The following is a 16173-nucleotide window of genomic DNA, read 5'->3' on the forward strand; positions in this document are numbered from 1 at the left end:
CCATCTGCAGGGATTGGTTGACATCTGGAGGGAAATTAACCCAATGATGCAGGATTATACTAATTTATCCTGCCCCCACAAATCTTTTGCTAGGATTGACCACATCTTTATCTCATCTGCCCAAATCCCTCAAGCAACCCGGTCCTTTATTAGAGACTCTGTATGGTCAAATCACACCTCGGTTTTCTTGGTCATTCATCGGCCCTCAGGCCTAAAAGGCTCCAGGTGCTGGAGGCTTAATGAATCCATCCTTAGTGATCCCATCAGGGCCCTCGAAAGGGCTATTCGAGAATACTTTCTCTTGAATGACGTGGGCAAGATCTCCCCAGAAACACTTCTGGCAGCGCATAAAGCCACGATCAGAGGAAAACTTATACAGCTTGCATCGCAAATCCATAGATCTAGGCGTTTGGATATAGACAAATTGGAGGGTAAATTCCAGTCTCTCAGTAAACGTCATAAGCGTGACTCTCAGTCTATCTCAACCGACAAGTTGCATGAGGCCCATACAGCACTCAATCTGGCCCTAGCTTCTAGGGCAGAGAAAAGTTTGAGATGGAGTGGGGCTCAGTTCTACTATCAGAGAGATAGGACAGGCTCTATGGTGGTGGCCAGACCTTCCCCCAAACACCGTTTTTACACCTTAGCTAAAATTTAAATTTTGGGAGGTACCTTGTCTCATAACCTGCAACGTATTATGGAAGCTTTTCACAAATGTTATAAAAGCTTTACACCACTGACAAAGATGCTAATCGCTCCCTGCGGGATCCTTTCCTGAACTCGATTCCGGTCCCCAGGCTGGAGGATCGAAATTGGGAGAAATTGGAAGCTCCGAGCTCTGCAGAAGAAGTGACTTAAGACATTAAAAATTTCAATGACTTAAGTAATTTCAAAATGCCATTTCAAAGTCACTCAGCCCCTCGGTTCTGTACTATAAAAACCTTTGCTTCTACCTTATCTCTATATATATAGCCCATTTTTTCAATGTACTGCAGCAGGGTGCTCCTTTGGAACGCTTGTAAATAGGGATGAGCTTTATGTTCGAGTCTATCATGAGTTTCACTCGAACATTGGCTGTTCGCTCGTTTGGCGAAGAGTGAACAATTTTGGGTGTTCGCGGCAAATTCTAAAAGCCGCAGAACACTGTTAAAAGTCTATGGAAAAAATAAAAGTGTTCATTTTAAAGGTTAATATGCAAGTTATTGTCATAAAAAGTGTTTGGGGACCTGTTTGGTGATTTTAATAGTGCTTAAAGTGAAACAATAAAAGTGAAATATTCCTTTAAATGTCATACCTGGGGGGTGTATATAGTATGCCTGTAAAGTAGCGCATGTTTCCCGTACTTAGAACTGTCCCTGCACAAAGTGTAATTTCTAAAGGAAAAAAAAGGAATTTAAAACTACTCGCGGCTATTCATGAATTGTCGGGTCCAGCAATACAGATCCAAGTCATTGAAAAAAATGTCAGGGGTTGCCCCCCCAGTCCATTCCCAAAATTATTTTGGTTCGGGGTTCACCTTAATATTCATACCAGACCCAAAGGGCCTGGCAATGGACTGGGGGGGGGACCATGTCGTTTTTTTTAATGGCTTTTATCTGTATTGCTGGGACCCGACAATTTATTATAGCCGTAGTAGTTTTAAATTACTTTTTTCCCTTTAGAAATTTCATTTTGTGCAGGGACTATTATAAACACGGGAAACATGCGCTACTTTACAGGCATACTATATACACCCCCCAGGTACAACATTTTAAGAAATGCTTTGCACTTTTATTGTTTCACTTTAAACATTATTTAAATCACTGCTCCCGAAAAAATGCAGTTTTTGAAACTTTTTTTGCATTGAAACATGTTCCCTGGGGCAGGACCCAGGTCCCCAAACACTTTTTATGACAATAACTTGCATATTAACCTTTAAAATTAGCACTTCTTATTTCTCCCATAGACTTTTAAAGGGTGTTCTGCGGCTTTCGAATTTCCCGCGAACACCCCAAATTGTTCGCTATTCGGTGAACGAGCGAACAGCCAATGTTCGAGTCAAACTCATGTTCGACCCGAACATAAAGCTCATCTCTAATAGCCAGTGCCTCACCAGTCATTGACCTCACTGCACGTCCCTGAGTGGGACAGAGACACCCTAAGACTGTAAGTGTGTCACTGGCTTGATCACCAGGTAAAAATAAAGTAGCCCTAAAAAAAGAAAACGAATGCAGCCACCACATCTAAGGGTGGTAAGCTGAAAAATATGAAATGTTTGTTTTTGGGTTTAATACCACTTTAAGCAGAATTGTAAATCATTTGGCAGCTGAAACCGCTGTATCTCAGTTGCATATTTCACTGTTTGCCTGAAGGTCAGCTTTATCAAAGTCATCAAGCTTTACATGTGCCATACAAACCACACAAACCTCATCTTAGGTTTACATCCGGCAGGTTTGACCACAGAAAGTGCTGCACCTGCTTTATATAGTAGTCAATAGTAGTAAAATCGTACAACTTAGCTTACTTCAGTGTGAAAGAGATATCCAGAGGGCAATTAACAAAAAAATCATGTGCTTTTGCAGCAAATGGAGCAGTAAATTTTTCTTCCCATGCCTCAGGCACGCTGTCATATGGAATGTCTCAGTTTTCTGGCGGTGAAGACTGAAAACTGTTTTTAAAGAATGCAAATTTTACACTTCTTATAAGTTTATTGAGTTTCATTTCAAACTCAAGTGGTCATTTTAAATTCTGTGCATTCTTCATGATTTTGTTTATGTTTGTTTAAAGAGACCCTGTCACCAGTGAAAAAAGTAGGTAAAAACTGAAAAATCAAATATTTGCTAACCTGCAGCGTTTTTCCTTTCCATAAACTATTTTTGAATGACTTGCAATGTGCCTGTAAGGTTGCTAGCAAATCTATCTGGTCCAGATTAGTAAATTCCTTTAGCACACGCTCATTTTTGGAGAGCATATAATTACTATCTGTGCTGACCTCAACTAATATAGAATTTTATGTAGCTAAAAATAATAACTGCTTTAAAATGTGAATATGATTTTAGTGTTTGTTTTTTCATATACATGTCCTTTAACTTAGCCACTCGCAGACTGCCCACTGTATGTATACTGCAGTAGGGCAGTTTCTCTGCGCCAGATCACGTGCCTAGTACGTGATATGACACTTCCGCATCTGGGGCACGCACACGTGCCGTCAGCGACCTGCTCCCGCTGTGATCACACACTGGGAGCCCAGCGGCAGGTACTGCGGACTCGATGTTAGTGGGCACCCGCTGATTATTCAGCACACAGGCAGAACGGACATCAAGAACTAGACGAGGGTCCGCTTCCCTACGCACCAAAAGGCCACTTAACTAAAACTTAAAACTTTATTTTAAATCATAAAAAGTATGTAAATGACCATATCAGGTTCACCATGTGACAGTCAGCTACTCTTGGTTGCTTATTTTCTTCACTTTTTTTTTATATTTTTACCTCTGACTGTATTTGAAGAGTGAAACATGTTAGGTTTGGGTGATTTGATTGGAGCACCTTCTGACTTTATTTTCATTTAGGTTCACATGATTTCATTTCTGTCCTGACACATTCTTTTCCCACCTCCCCTCCATTTTTCTTTTTTGTGGTATGAGATATGCCTTGTGTCAATGTAGCCTTGATTAAGAGAGAAGCTTGTTTGTGGATATGGTGATATATATATATATATAATTCCATTGACCTCATCCTATAGGTAGACCCGATATGGTAATTTACATACTTTTTATGATTTACAATAAAGGTTACGTTTTAGTTAAGTGGCCTTTTGGTGCGTAGGGAAGTGAACCCTCATCTAGTCTAATTTTGCCACAGTTAAGTGTTCTCAATATCACAGGCTTTTGTATATATGTAATTTGATTAAAACAGAGACCTGCATTAATGGGATTTCTTATACCATAAATATGTAGCAGAATACATATTGGCCTAAATTTCTGAAGAAATTTTATTTTTTATTTTTTATCGGATATGTTTTATGGCAGAAAGTAAAAAAATATTGTGTTTTTTTTCTTCAAAATTGTCGTTTAAATTTTCAAATTTGATTATAGCGCAAACAAAAAAAAAAAAAACTCCAGAGGTGATCAAATACCACCAAAAGAAAGCTCTATTTGTGACAAAAAAAAGAACATCAACTTTATTTAGATACAGCGTCAGTTGTCAGTTAAATAATAAAGTGCTGTATTGCAAATAATGGCCTGGTCATTAAGGGGGTAAATCTTTTGGAGGGCAAATGGTTTATTTTTAACATTTTTTTGAAGGAAATGTGAAGTCTTCTTATTTTTTAAAGCTATGTATTTAAAACTGATCTGATTAATGCAAATAATCTAATAGTTGCTTATTGTAATTTAAAAAAAACATGTTTCTTTATACAGTTTGCAATGATATATGCACACATACAGTAGGCAGTCATATTACATTTGAAGGCCCTACTTTGCTGTGTCAAATGTATAATGTAAGCCTGGGAATCGGCTGAGTCATAGAAAATAATGCATGTCCTCTGTGACTCACTATTTATCTTGGTAGCTGCTGAGACTTGATTATTTGGAAATAATGGTTGTTATGCATATACATGTATTTTTTGAAGGGACTACAGCTGGAGTAGGGCTTGTAAACACTTGTATATTCTTGGTGTAGTTCGGTGCATATAAAGTTATTCTCAGCAGTAGAACGTGGTCAACTTCTTTGGAAAATTGCTCCAAAAAATAGAATTGTCAGGCAACCAATTTAGGTCTGTTCACATCTTGGCAATGCAGTTTACTGCATCAACTTGCATTTTCATAGAAATTAAAGCGGAGGTCCACACAAAAATGGAACCTCCGCTGTCTGGATTACTTCCCCCCTCCGGTGACACATGGATCCCAAAAGAACTCTCATTGTGAAATAGTAAAACCAAGAAATGTAATAAAGCATAAAAATTGGGCACTTACAAGCAGAGTAAAAACAAAGCAGGGATAAAAAAACGTAATTACGGACGAAATCCACGTCACTTCCGGTCACTTGCATGTGACCGGGAGTGACGTAGATTTCGTCCGTAATTACGATTTTTATGCCTGCTTTGCTTGTAAGCGCCCAATTTTTATGCTTTATTAAATTTCTTGGTTTTACTATTTCACAATGAGAGTTCTTTTTATTCTGCCATTTTCTCCATCCATATTGTGAGCCTCCATTTTAGTGTAGCACTACCCCCGGGGGAGCTGCTGGTTGTTTCAAGTGGCATGATTACCTCATGGCTCCCCCGAATTCCTAGGGGTGAATGATGCGTATTGCATTTCGTAGAAGTAAAGGAATGTCCACAACAGGTGCTCTTTGCTGTGCTCTTTATTACCCAGCCGGGTAAAAACAATAAACTTGTGGTGAGGAAAGTAAAGTTGAAGAAGAAAGGAGAACAGCAGATTCAGGCGTGATGATAGAGAAACAGTCCTGCTCCCAAGCATTTCAATTTTCTGCCCCACTCCTGCCGGAGTGGGTTTAGTGTACCGGGCCAGGCCTCTCGCACTGACCTGGCAGCCGGAGTATCACTCGAACATTTGTAGGATAAAGTCCCTGCCACAGACCATCCTTGGTGAACTTGAGCTTGAGGAAAAGTCTCTGCCACAGAGCCTCCTTGGTGAACTTCAGGGAGACACCTCTGCCACAGGCCCTCTCTGACTTTTAGTTACGGAGGCAATCCTCATTAGATAAATGACGCCTGGATCTACTTCAACTTGACGCTCAGGTACCGACTGACAGGTGATCAATCCCTCAGAGTCCAACTACATTGATCCCTGGTGGTTTGTCGAGGCCCTTTTGGTTCGCCAGCCTCTCAATGGCGCTCCTCAGACGTACTCCCCACCGAACAGCAAATACAGCTTGGGATCCTCAAAGGTGGGAACCCAGTCGCTCACTGGGTTCCTGTTGCTGTTCAGATGCTCCGCGCCAACATGGTCCCGAAACCAGGAACACTGCGTGGCACGCACGCCCCGGCCAGGTAGGCCATAACGCAGGGGCACCGTGACGTGGCCACCATAAAGGTGGGCGCCACACTCGAAGAAGAAGACCCAGACCAATGTCGTCTGCCCCATAAATACCCTCCCCCAGCATGCACAGCGAGGCCACACCCTGATGATTGGCTGCTGGGGAAGAGCACCCAAACCTTGACTCCACTGCTGCCATCTACCGCACAGGGGTGGGAAGAGCAATGCCAACAGAATTGCCTACAGCACAGCCAAGCTGAGACAGAGACCCTGCTTTACACTTAAAGGAGTTGTAAATAAAGATTATGCTGAAATGACTGTTTACAGGGTATAGAGACATAATAGTTAACTGATTTCTTTTAAAAACAATTAAAAATAGATTAAAGTTAATCATATAATGTACCTGTAGTTTCTAGTTTTGTTTTTGCATGTTGTTTCCTGCCTCTTTGCTGTACAGAGCATACAGAGCCACAGAGCAGTGATGGTTTGGGAAACTGATCCAAAGGGGAGGTGCTGTGGGGTTTTAGACACACAGTAATCATACCTCCTTGAAGTTAGTGACCACAGAGAGAAAGCTCCCAGCACTGTGGTTTCTCCAGCTTAGTAGAATTGTCTGCGGTCCCTGGGACTATATCTCTCTCATCTGATTTATCACTTGCCATTTATCTCCAATTGAGCAGTATTACTATACCACTATATAGTGGATTCCTCTCATGTCCCCATTTTTGAGCTTTTTCTTTTTTGCAACTTTTCCCACTTAGACGGTGGTACTTTCACCTGTAGTTACAGGGAACCACCGCATGGTGTGGAAATCTTTAGGATTATTGATAGCAGTGGGGGTTTTATATGTGCTTGGGGTGGGGGGTCTCTTTGTGTTGTGTGGAGGGTGAATGGGTGAGTTATGGACTTAGATCTCCTTATTGGATGATCAAGCTCCAGTTTTCAATTTGTCACTGTTTTTTGCCGTCTCGCTTTTGTGAGTGTATTCTCAGGTCACTTCTAGGGTACTATACCATTATTGGTTACCTGTGTGTTTTTAATGCCTTTTATGCTCTATTTTCTGATATTTAATAAAACGTAGTAATAACTCTCAAGGGTGTGCAGCAGTCATTTTTCTTTTTTTCTTTTTTTCTCTCTTGGTACATTATATTTTTGATTGCACCCCCCGAAAATATCGGTGAGTACTACATATTTGATAAATAGGTGGGATTCCCATATCCTTCTCTCCTTTGTTTATAGCACTGTGGTTATCAGGAAGCAGACAACCAGGAAGTGTGGCGATCAGAGAAGAATTACAGCAACTTGAGAGCAAAAACGAACAATGAGGACATGAAAACAGCACTGCATTAAGGTAAAGGAAGCTACTAAGATAAAAAAATGTTTTCCTTTACAAACCCTTTAACAATTTGGATCAGAGTTTAACTACACTCTGATCTCCCTCTAAATTTAACTAGCACCGATACCATAAAGTACACAGGCGCTACATTAGTAAGACGTCCTGCAGTTATACAAGGCTTATGATCTTTGGTATTGAGGTAAGCGCTCTTTGAGCCCACATATAAAAAGGACCATCAATTGAAGCACGTTGATTATTTGAAGCACTTGAAGCCAGCATTTGATTATTTATCAGCAAAAGCACTTTGGACTGATCAATAGATTCATAGTTTGCTCATGATTGTTTTTCTTTTATTGTTAGCACCGGGTTTGTGTGTTAGACACCCCCACATGTTATACATTTAGGAGGTTTAGTGGTATTTGGCTCCATGCTCCTACATGTTTAACATATTGCACTTTTGCACATTATTTAATGGGTACTCACATTTTTGGGCTATTTATTTGGATTATAACGTTGACCCTTATATCTCATTCAGAGAGTGTTCTTAGAGGTTGCGCTCATCACACTTTTTTCTTTATGTCAAGAAGTGATTGGAGATGAATCTTGGTCCATAAATGCTTGAAGACAGAAAAGTGAATCCGTGACCAAAACTGACTGTAGACAGAAAAGTGGATCTTTGCCGAGAGTTGTTTGAAGATAAAGGAGTCAGGCCTCGTACACACGACCATTTTCCTCGACAGAATCCATCAAGAAACTTGGTGGCAGAGCTTTTTTGCAGAGGAAAACGGTCATGTGTATGTTTTTCGTAGAGAAAACTGTTGTGGAACTTGACGAGAAAAAAAGACAACAAGTTCTCTTTTTCCTCGTCGGGAGTTTCAATTTCCTCGTCGTGTTCCTCGTCGGGCTGGTTTACGACGAGAAACACGTTCGTGTGTATGCTTAGAAACCCGTGCATGCTCAGAATAAAGTATGAGATGGGAGCGTGCCTTCGGTAAAAGTAGGGTTTGTAATGGAGATAGCACATTCGTCACGCTGTAACAGACTGAAAAGCGCGAATCGTCTCTCACCAAACTTTTACTTAACACGCAGTAACATGAGATTAGCAAAAGCAGCCCCAAGGGTGGCGCCAGTGGAATCAAAATTCCCCTTTATAGTGCCGTTGTACGTGTTGTACGTCACCGCGTTTGAAACAACGAGATTTTGACTTGACAGTGTGTACGCAAAGAAAGCTTGTCAAGATTCTCGACAAGCCTAACAAGGAACTCGTCGAGGAAAAAACGATGTTTAATTTACGACAAGTTGCTTGGTCGTGTGCACAAGGCCTAAATCTTTGTCTAGCTCTGATTTCAGAAAGAGGAGTTGATCTTCTGAGTATATTTGACTGAGATAGAGAAGTGGATCTTTGTTTTGGAACTGACTGGAGATGGAGGATTTGATCTTTGTTTTGGAACTAGATCAATGGATTATTGTCCAGCACTGATTTGAAGATAGAGGACTGAATCTTTGCACAGAACTGCTCGGAGACAGGGAAACCAACCAAGTATAGACAAGGATTCATCCTGGGTTGATTGGAGCATGATCTGTGTAGCGCAAAAATGGTGCCAAGATTATACCCTTTATTTACCAGAAAATATGTGATCTACTTTATTATAACAAACGTTGATTTAGCCTCGTAATGATCCACCACTAACTACTGCCATACCAGATGGTTCTGCAACAGCATTTCCTTGTGTTCTATTTTTGCTCTTTTACATTTTTTGTCTGTCCAATATCTCACACATTTTTTCTAGTCAGAATTTATTTAACACACTTTGTTCTTTTTTTTTTCTCAAGTGAAAACTGTTATGTGGAATCAGATAATAATCAGCACAAAAAAATGAGCGAAGGTTATATAATACAGTGATTTTAAGAATACATTTACAGAGGTTTTGTTTCCCCATGCTCAGCAAAATTATAATCTCCTATACTTTCCTGTGTTTTTTTTCCTTGTTGCTAAAAAAATACTCAACTCCTTGAAGTAACTAAGATGTGGTGTATACACTCAAAGCCTCGCCCTTTGTAGAGCTTTTCCAACTAGACTGACCAATAGACTGAAAGTGGGAGAGATTTACTAAAACTGGAGCACTCAGAATATGGTACAGCGAGCTGTGCATCGTAGCCAATCATCTTCTAACTTGGTTTCTATGTAGAGCTGTACCAGGTTTTACACCAGTTGAATAAATCGCTCTGAGAGTGACCATCACTGGGGCAGATCAACTGAGCAGTTAACCCTTTACACACACAGTAGCCCCCAAAACAAAGTCGGAGGGGAGTGTTGTAGGTGTGTGGAGCATTGTATAATGCACAGCAGTGGTGATCTGAACTGCCCTGTGTTTGGTTTGATCAGGAGCTTGGATGCCAATTGCAAACCCCGTTGAAATCAATAGGAGCTAGATCTGTTGAATTAAAAATGCCCATTTTCTGGTCTAATAGGCAAGGATGTGTCATAAAATAGTATGGAGGGTGGGCACTGCCCTGGGGAACATATACCAATCCAAAGAACGTTTTTTTTTTTAAATATTCATTTGACCAGGAGCAAAATATAAATGTCACATTTGCTGTAGTGCATTCTACAGCAAGAATGAAAAAAATATTGCATAGAGCCCCCCCAAAATACATACCGGCCCTAAAAATCCTTACCAGACCCTTAATCAGAACAGGCAGTCTGGCTAGCAAGGAAAAGGGGAAGGACAAGTATGTGCCCCTCTTTCTGAACCATGCCAGCCAACTATGTTGCTCCCTTTGTTGATGAGGAAAGAAGGCTCCATTTTTATCATCTGGTTCTGTTTGGCTCCCCTCGGTCCTCCCCCCCATCACCTTTCGCCTCCCCCCGCCTAGTGTGGGGTCTTTAAGTGCGACCTCTCGTAGGCATAGAGGATGCCCACTCATTTGCAGACTGTTCTTTTCCATCGACCCTCCCGTTCCGCGTGGTTTTCTGGGGGTGCTTTTTCTCGGTGATGGGGTCTGTGGTGGACCTATGGTTTCAGTTTCTTTACATTATATTCTTTGGTAAATATACTCACCTATGCCAATATGGCGAACAATGTTTGTATATATTCTACTGTATAATATTTATTTGTTTGTTTTTTTGTTTTAACAAATATAATTTATATGTATCTTTTTCCAGAGTTCATGTTTTCAATCTTTCACCCTGAAGAGACCTCCATTATCAAAGGTCGAAATGCGTTGGGGTTTCGAGCACAAGTTTACCTACTTCATTGTTACATGAACTCATATGGTTGTATCTATTCATATGCATATATTTTTAAATTGTATTCTGGAACTCATGTCCCACTAGAACGCCTCTTCTCACTATGTACCTTTTTAAACAAATTATTTCTTCAACTTTTGAACCCATTATAATTTTTTGCTGCAACTCAAAGCCCCTTGGGGTACCCTTTCCTTCTACTAAGTTGTTATCAGGGGTGTGCAGCACCGATAACCCACAGCTAGTATCGCCTTCCCTCTGCTAGGAAAAATGCCTCTTTCCCACCACCCTTATCCAGGGGTTGCAGGGGTCTGCAGGCAGGGGGTTTATTGGAATCTGGAAGCTACCTTTAATATTGAGGGCTTCCAGATACCACTCCCCACGTGAATGAGTAGGAGTACATAATACCCATAGGAAAAAACAACACAATTGTATGTATCCTGAGAGTGTTGTGTTAAATGAGGGGAGGTGCTTCCCCTTATCTTGTCCAATAAATACAATTTTGTATTGAAATCGATAGTCTCTGTAGGTGCGTTTTTCCTTTGGTGTTTTTTGTACATAGTACCTCTATTCATCTACCAAAAAAAATTCTAACCTAGAAATAGACACCCAAATGTTTGACATTCACTGGCTCGTTGAAAAAAAATCCCAAATTTTTCAGTTAAAATACACTATAGTTAATTGTAGTACACACAAATTAATACATTACCCAATTATTTGGTTACACTTTGTAAATAGACACCCAACATGTAGATCCCTAAAATGATGCGTGCCTGTGAAATGGCAACAAACTTCGGTACACAATATTGTCCATAGCTATGGCTTTAAAAGTCCATCAGTTTGAAGTACACCATAAATGATGGCCCTAGAATTAGTGCTTTCACTCTGGTGTGCCCCCCGAAATACGTAACATGTGTTAAGTAATTGCTGCTTCTGTACATAGACACCCCAGTGCATGCATTTATGTTTGTGTTAAGTAAAAAAAAGTGAACAAAAATCTGACAGAGGTTCTATGCCTTCCTCACTCAATCCAAGTCTTAGCTGAAGTGGGTTTTTAATACTCACTGGTAGGTCATGCCCTACATTTTTGTTTCATGGGCAATATGGTCTAGGGCAGTGATTGCGAACCTTGGCACCCGAGATGTTTTGGAACTATATTTCCCATGATGCTCCAGTACACCGCCGAGTGAATAAGCATCATGGGAAATGTAGTTCAAAAACATCTGGAGTGCCAAGGTTCGCCATCACTGGTCTAGGGGGTAAACTGTGACATTTGGCACATATATTTTACTGTTCTTGCAAAGTTACAGGAACGGGTAGATGAACAGTTTGCTGGTGACTGTAAAGCCCTGTACACACGCTCGGTTTTCCCGGTGGTAAAAAGTCTGCTGAGAAAACCGAGGGGAAAGCCATGAATCCCGGCCGTGTGTATGCTCCATCGGCACTGCCTCGCAGTGTTTCCCATAGGAAAGTAGGCAGAAATAAAACGCCGGGAATCCCGACGGGAAAATAGAGAGCAGGTTCTCTATTTTCCAGACAGGATTCCCAGCTGTTTTCCTGTCGGGAAAACTGTGAGGAAGCATACACATGTCCGGTTTTCCTGGCCAAAAGCTCTCTTGGCAGTATTCCTGGCAGCAAAACCGGTCTTGTGTACGGGGCTTGAAGCAACAAAAGAGTATTTTAAGGGGAGACAGCTGTTAACACACTGAGATGAGAACTAGATCTCCCTATAGTACACATATAAGGGAGAAAAAGAAACACACTATACTAAAACAAAAAATAATAATTTATTGGCTTACAGTCTTAATAAATAGTTGCTAAAATGTATGTTTTGCACTGAGATTGTAATATATATATATATATATATATATATATATATATATATATATATATATATATATATATATATATATATATATATATATATATATATGTTTATTTAGGAAAACTATTATTTTCATTCATTTCTATATACAATATAATTGTAAATTTCTTTATAGCTAATGAATGTGTTTTTTAGTATTACAAAGCTTGAAAAAAAATAAAAATATTTTAACAGAATACATTATAACATTTATGACCAGTATTATATAATCTTTTTAAGGAGACACCGTAACTGTGCTCATTCAAGTAAATAGCAGCCTACAGATATTCATCTCTAAATAATATAGAGACATAACCCATTATATATGGCACCACATCTAAAAGAATATGAAAACCAAAAACAGAAAATGTATAGGATTTACTGGTTGCCAATTATAATCCCAGCGGACGTCTCATCTTTTCCCTGTGAGAAAGTGGAGGCTAGAGCCAGGATCGGCATGGACAAGTTTAGATGCTAAACACATGAGAAAGCAACTATAGATGGCACCATTTTCCCATTCGACTGTAAACCTGGAGTTCACTATTCGTCTTTACAAGTGTAGGCTCTGCCCTAGGGTGATTACTCCTCTATAGCTGCACTATCTCCAATACATACTCCTCCCAGAACTGGTTGTACGTGACTTTTTCCCCACAATGTTGTGGAACAGGCACTCCATGTTTCTTCACTTTGGATTAGTACCTATAGGATCCCGTAAAGAAGCCTTTGACGAAACGCGTAGTGAACTATATTGGTGATGGTACATTTATCCTTTCATTGGGCCCTGTATATGGAAGATTATCGTGCATCCAATTTCATATAACTAGGTTGTGAATACTAATGGACCATCATAACAGGTTTCTCTGTACAGCCATACACCCTTATATGTGAGAAGGTGTTCTGTATATAACTTTTTGATATGCTTTTATGACATTTCAATTATGTTATCATAATAAATTTTGTATTTTATACCCTCGTGAGTACTCTCTTTTCCTATTTGGGATTATAATTGGCAACCAGTAAAGTCCTATAGATATTCATTTTTCTCTATTGGTCCCTTGATGCTCTTACCTCACAGGCACCACTAAAATACCAATGGTGGTTGGCTTAAAAGGAGCAGTGTGGCCTTTCCATTATCATCATCAGATAGACAGTGCTCATCCCTAGGGACTGGCTGCTAGAACTGAGCACTGCATTATGGGTGGAGGTCACAACAGGGGCAGGAACAGTAGAAAATATCGGGAGGGGTTGGTATCAGTGGGCCGGTGATGGAGGCAGCTTTACACAGACACTTTTATAGTGCCTCAAATGGGCAAACTAACAGTGTCTCTTTACGTATACAGAATAAAGGAGTTAAAGCCTAGAAAGTTTGCAGTCAGTTTGATGCACTAACCAATGAATTTTTTTTTATCAATATATCTTTATCGTCAACATTTTCCTGCCAACATGAACATACAGGGGGAGATTTAAAACCGGAGAACACAGAATGTAGTGCACCCGTGCATTAGCTTCTAGGTTTTATTGTCAAAGCTTACCATAAGAAGCTAAAGATAGAAGCTGATTGGTTACTAATACGCACAGCTGCATCAGATTCTGTGTTCGCCAGTTTTAGTAGATCTCCTCCACAGTGTGCCTTCAGTACAGTAAACATAACTGAATAACTGAACATGGAATTCTTAATAAATTCCTCTGTGATTTGTGAATGGTCTCAATATTTATCTACGGTAAATCTATTATCTGAATTATGTGTGGTTGCAGTGGCGGCTGGTGATCAATATTTGTGGGGTGGGAAACCAACCACACAGGAATATTGCAATTACCCGCCCCCCTCACGGGAGATGGACGGACGGACAGAGGCCTCCTCACCATGGGAGGCAGATGACAGAGATCTCACTCCTCGCTCCGGGGCCATTGCTTCTCCTCCCAGCCGAACAGGAAGTGGGTCCCTGAGACATGGTTCGCTAGGAGCTCTAAGATTCACTGGCCAATTCGGTCACAGGACCTGCTCCCTGATTGGCTGGGAGGAGAATTAGGAAGACAATAGCGAATATTAATTCTCTACTATCATACAACTGGGTGGGCTCAGCGTAAGCCTAAACTTTTTTTTACCTTAATGCATTCCTTGCAAAAAAGGTAAACATTTTTAGGGTAGTAGTATTCCCCCTTACCACCCATTTATATTTACCTGAGCCCTCATTTGATCCAGTGCTGTGTCCATCTGAGTGGCTCTCTCCCCTCACTTCCTGGTCACACAGGTGTTGCTGAGGCAATGGCTAAGGGGTCAGGAGCCAACAGTCTAAGCCAGTGATGAGGAAATGAGGGGCGGGCCCGAGCACCACTATCTGTGTCTATAGACAGAGGCAACAGGGCTCAGGAGGGAACCCGCACGAGTGTCCCCATTCAAACCAACTTCCTATGGGGGCAATCACCCCAGAGAGGAGGAGCCAGGAAAGGGACCTGGGAAGCGAAGGGGCACAGAGCAGATAAGTATAAACCTGTTTGTATTTTTTTGTTGTTTAAATTTTCATTTACAATCACTTAACGGCTATATATGTATATGTAAACATGCACAATATTGATTTCTTTCACATTTTCTGATATACAGAATATTTCAGACTTGGACATAAAATATAACATTGTGACATTATGGAAACAGTATGACTGGTGAATTCTGTTTTCTTGTTGAAATAATCTTTTCCAAGAAAGCTTTTCTTTACACTTTATTATCCACTTGTAGGGGTGGGATCTTCATTTAATCCCCATCTGAATGCTAAATGGGGAAAGTAGGACTGAACCCAGTTATTCTGTGTTCGCATGGATGGTCTTGATATAGTACAGATCTGTAAGCAAGAAAAAACAGGTTGATTAAAGGATAATTAGTGTTTGCACTTTGCTAACCAGACTTATTTGAAGCGGCTGTAAACGTCAGACATGAAATATGGAGAAAGCGCACATACCCCTCTATAGTGTGTACTTGTCTAAGTCCAGAGCACTAAGTTCAATTTCTGTCTGCTGCCTCATTCCTCTGTCAGTTTTCCTGACACCAAGAGATGAAAGGTGACAGGGGAGGGAGCTCAAGCTGATTGATAGCCCCAGCTCTGTTCATGTGAGCTGCGTGAAGGGGGTTTGTCTCTTTCCTCCAATCATCTCTCAGAGCTCTCCTCACTGAGCACTGCTGTGTATAATTTTAGCTCCATGCTGCCTACTTTCTAATTGCTCAGATACTGTAATTGTTATAAATTCTGCAGTTTAAACTGATGTAGAGAAGAGATGGCTGCAGATAAACAGATACAACTTATGTAGGAATATGTATTTCATCTGTGTGCCTCACCTGAGGCCAGTCACTTGGGTGTATGAAAAGGGGTCTACAAAGATTGTCCCATCAGCCGTTAAAGTGGAGCTCCACCCTAAAGTGGAACTCCCACTGATCGGGAACCCTCCCCCCCTCCGGTGTCACATTTGACACCGGAGGGGGGTGCAGATACCTGTCTAAAGACAGGTATTTGCACCCACTTCCGGCCACACTGCGGGCATGACGTCACCTCCCGTCCCCCCCTGTTGTGTTCTGGGAACACTCGGCTCCCACTACACAGCGGGAGCCATTCAGCAGGCGTAGCTCGACTCGGGCATGCGCCGTAGGGAACCGGGGAGTGAACCTGGAGCGCTTCACTTTCTGGTTCCCTCATCGAGGATGGCGGGGGGGCAGCAGAGTGACGAGCGATCGCTCGTCCTCTGCTGCGGACGGCGCTGG

Source organism: Rana temporaria, chromosome 9, assembly GCF_905171775.1.
Source record: "Rana temporaria chromosome 9, aRanTem1.1, whole genome shotgun sequence".
In the NCBI taxonomy this organism is placed as follows: Eukaryota; Metazoa; Chordata; class Amphibia; order Anura; family Ranidae; genus Rana; species Rana temporaria.